The sequence below is a fragment of the Phascolarctos cinereus genome, unplaced genomic scaffold, assembly GCF_003287225.1.
Source record: "Phascolarctos cinereus isolate Bilbo 61053 unplaced genomic scaffold, phaCin_HiC Scaffold_5;HRSCAF=322, whole genome shotgun sequence".
Classification (NCBI taxonomy): Eukaryota; Metazoa; Chordata; class Mammalia; order Diprotodontia; family Phascolarctidae; genus Phascolarctos; species Phascolarctos cinereus.
This window is the reverse complement of record NW_027555958.1, coordinates 148,029,987-148,034,390: the sequence shown is the minus strand read 5'-3', so window position 1 is coordinate 148,034,390 and position 4,404 is coordinate 148,029,987. Positions and strand designations below refer to the sequence as shown.

General features: G+C 42.0%; 1 pseudogene; it reads right to left on the bottom strand.

The window, feature by feature from the left end:
- Positions 1-2,763: 2,763 nt before the first annotated feature.
- On the bottom strand, positions 2,764-3,240 carry LOC110222926 (small ribosomal subunit protein eS19 pseudogene; annotated as a pseudogene).
- Positions 3,241-4,404: the final 1,164 nt, after the last annotated feature.

Genomic DNA, 4,404 nt, shown 5'->3' with positions numbered 1-4,404 from the left:
TCCTTGCTATTCTTTGAATAAGATACTCTACTTTACAACTCTAGGCATTATCTTTCTGGCTGTTCCTTATGCCAGTGATGCTCTCTGTCCTCATCTCTACCTCCTGGCTTCCCTGGTTTCCATCAAGTACCAAATAAAATCTTACTTTCTACAGGGAGACTTTCCCAATGCCTCATAATTCTAATGACATAATTCTGCAAAATATTTCCTATCTATCACATTTATAACTTATTTGCTCCTTTCTCCCCATTAGATTGTGAGTCCCTTGAAGGCAGGTTCTACCTTTTGCTTCTCTTAGCACAGTGCCTGGCACATTGCAGGTACTTAATAAATGCTTATTGAGTGACTGAACATAACCTTTCACCCCCAAGAGCTGGCCCTTCAAAGGTGAAAAATAAATGCAATTCAGCAAAACCAAGCAGTATATCCACCATGTCTGACTGTTGATATAAAACTAGGTCATCCCTTACCTTTGCTGTGAAAGGAGGGAGAAACATTTTCTCAACTTTACTCCTGGCCCAAATTTGGTTATCATGATTAGTATATTCAATTTCATTTTACTGGATTTTTTTTTCTGGTTACATTATTGTCATCATTATGTATATTGTTTTCCTGGTTCTGATTACTGGTTTTGCATCAGGGCATATGGAACTTCCTATGCTTCTCTGAATTCTTCTTCTTCTTCTTCTTCTTCTTCTTCTTCTTCTTCTTCTTCTTCTTCTTCTTCTTCTTCTTCTTCTTCTTCTTCTTCTTCTTCTTCACAATTGGGGTTAAGTGACTTGCCCAGGGTCACACAGCTAGTAAGTGTCAAGTGTTGATCTGAGGCGCATTTGAACTCAGGTCCTCCTGACTTCAGGGCCGGTGCTCTCTCCACTGCGCCACCTAGCTGCTCCCGCTTCTCTGAATTCTTCACATTTTTCATTTATTATAGCCCAGTGATATTCCAAATTATATGCACACACCATAAATTCTTTAGCTGCTCTCCAATTGTGGGTACTGCCTTTGTTTCCAGTTCTTTTGACACCGTACACACATACACACACACAAACACACACACATACACACATGCACACAGATGTGCATACCAGGCATGTACACTCATATGCCCACCTGTGTAATACGTGCATGTCACAGTGCAACACATATATATGTACAAACATGCACATATATACATACAATACACATCTTGAAGCACTGTTATTAATATTTTGGTATGTCCTGTGTCTTTCTTTGACTCTCCAGCTAGATTTTAAATTCCTTAGCAGTAGGAATCATATGTCCTACCTCTCTGTATCATTCACAGTGTCCAGAACTGTAAGACATTGAAAATGTTTAATTGATTGATACTTCCTATTCAGGAGGTGTATGGTCATGTTGTCTGTGCAGTTTTTGCCACCTTGTGTTTCTCTGAGTTTTATCATTCTTCACTGTTGCCTTCCTGAAAGACGTGTTTTTCCTTTCACCCTGTACTCCCACCCAAACCCTGGAGACAGCATACTTAACCTCACAGTAGGAGAAACTCACATGGTCTGGAATGAATATCTGTTAGTCAGCACAGGAGAGCCTCTAAGTTCTCTGAGCAGTGTTTATCTTGAGCTGTGGCCCTTTGACAACTTAGCCTAATTGAAAAAAACTTCATGCTGGGAGGTCCTTGACCTGGGCTATACCCCTACTTCTATCACTGATTTGTTCCTTGACCTTTCACTGTTCTTGTACTACTAATCACCAAACCTGGATAACTTTCACCATCTGCCTTTTCTTCCTGAACAGCAGAGGGTTGCTAGAGGAAGTCAGGAAACTGCTGAGTAGGTTTCGTACAGATTTATGTTATCTAAACCCAGCTGTGTCTTCATTGCTGCATGCCAAGACTAGAGTTCTTTTATTTGTCCTTTATCGTCCCCTAACCACTCCCCACAGGGACAGTTTCAACCCTTCTCATTTCTCCTCAATCTCCCAACTCTCCCATAACAATCCATCTGCCATCCCAACCAGCAAAGGATTCTATTGTACTGCAAGATTCAAGGCCATTAAGTGTGTTTTCCCTTAATCTCCTTCTTCCTCGAGGCAAAGTTTCTAAAATCATAGAAGTGACCTTAGAAATCATCTTGTTCAACCTCATTGTATGGATGAGAAAATGACAAGAGAAGGGACTTGCCTTAAGTCACATAAGTAACAAATAACTGAGTTGGGATTTAAATCCAGGTTTGCTCTCTTATCCTTATCATGTGACATCTTCCCACTCTTAGATGATGATATAGTCTTCCTCCTGAGGGTGTTAACTCTCCCTCTTGGTCCTTGTTCAGCCATGACCTCCTGCCCCCTGAACCCTTGCTCCATCAATTATCCTGTTGGCTACTTTCCTTTTGTCTATAAACTAGAAGTGTTGTGAGTGCTGAACAGCAACATCAGGCATCTCTAATCCTTAAAAGACACATAAACAAGCAAACAAAAAACTTTCCCTTGAGTCTGCTCCTCCCTTAGCTATCAGCTTATCTTTCTCCTGCTCTAACCATTCCAGTATCTTTGCCAAGAAAACCCCAAATTGGGGTCAGGAAGAGTCAGACACGACTGAAATGACCGAACAACGACAACAAAGCTTTTGTGTCATGAATCCCTTTTGTAATCTTGTGAAGCTGACAGACCTCCTTCTCAGAATAAGGCATTCATTCATTCATTCATTCATTCATTCATTCATTCATTCATTCATTCATTCATTCATTTAGCGAACAAGGCAATTTATTAATGAATCTGGTGTGATTTGTCCTAATGTTTCTCGTTGACAGCTGCCACTTGTCCAGCAATTCTGTCCAGGTCTCTCTGTCCCTGAGGTGTCAGCTTCCAGCCCCGATCGTGGTCCTTCTCCACCATCTTGAGGCCTTCCAGGGCTTGTAGGCTTGCAGCACCCTCTGGGCCACGCTCTTGGAGCCTCTGCTGAAGTGACTGGGCATGACCCCATTGCACTAGCGCCTGCCGCGGGTCTTGGTCATGGAGCCCACACCGGCACCGCCCCGGAGGTACAGGTGTCGGGCTGTGAAGGCGCCCCGGGTGTAGAACCAGTTCTCGTCGTAGGGCGCCAGCTCCTTGTGTTTGGCCAGCTTGACTGTGTCCACCCATTCGGGGACTTTCAGCTTCCCTGACTTTTTCAGGAAGGCGGCCAAGGCCCGGACGAACTCCTGCTGGTTCACGTCCTTCACCGTGACTCCGGGCATCGTGCGGGCTCCGCGGGGCCAGCCAGAGGAAAAAAAAAAGCCAGAATAAGGTATTTAGATGCAAAAAAATGAAATAATAATAATACAAAGGAAAATAATTATGTTGAATTAAAGATGTGTTTTTCCCTACCCAAGTTCATAGAACTTCTGAAAGGGCTTTGTGGACCCCAGGTTAAGAATCTCTGTCCTAGAGTATGTAGTCTGTTCTCACTGCATTTATCTCTTTTTTTTTTTTTTTTAGCCAGGTCACAGACACATGCAATTTGGTCTGCCCCCAACGCTACTGAATCTGCCCATCCCAAGAGCATCACTGAGCTCCTAATTGCTACCGTGTCTCCTAACTGTTGTTCTATATTTCTCCCCCCTTTCTTAGGCAAATTTCTTGTAAGAATGGTCTACTCAGTTCTTCTCTTCCCATTCTCTTTTTAACTTCCAGCAATCAGCCTTCTGGCTTTATTACTGAACTGAAATTTCTCTCTCCAAAGTTACTAGTGATCTCTTACTTGGCAAATATAATGGTCTCTTCTGAATACTTAGCCTTCTTGATTTCTATTGCATTTGACACTATCACCTTTTCCTCTTAGATATTTTCTCCTTTTTTTTGGGTTTTAACGACTGCTCTTTCTTGGTTTCTCTACTTGTCTGACCATTCATTTATAATCTCCCAAGATTTTGTTGTGAGCCTTTTTATCACTTCTTTTTTATACTTTCTCATTTGTTGCTTTCAGCTCCCATGGATTCAATTATCATCTCTATGCTGATGATTCTCAGGATCAAACTATCTTCTTTCTATCTATCTATCTATCTCTATCTATCTATCTATCTATCTATCTGTCTGTCTGTCTGTCTGTCTGTCTGTCTGTCTGTCTGTCTGTCTATCCATCTATTTGTTTATCCATATATCATGTCTATCTTTTCTGGTTTCTGTCTAATGAGCTTCAATGCTGCATCAGCAATTGCCTACTGGACAACACCATCTAAATGACCCATAGGGATCTCAAACTCAATATATTCAAAATAGAACTAATCTCTCCCCTTTCTATGTGGAAGCTAGGTGGCATAGCAGATAGAGTGCTGGGACTAGAGTCAGGAAGACTCATCTTCCTGAGTTCAAATCTGGCCTCAAACACTTACTAGTTGTGTGACCCTGGGCAAGTCACTTAACCCTGTTTGCCTCATTTTCCTCTTCTATAAA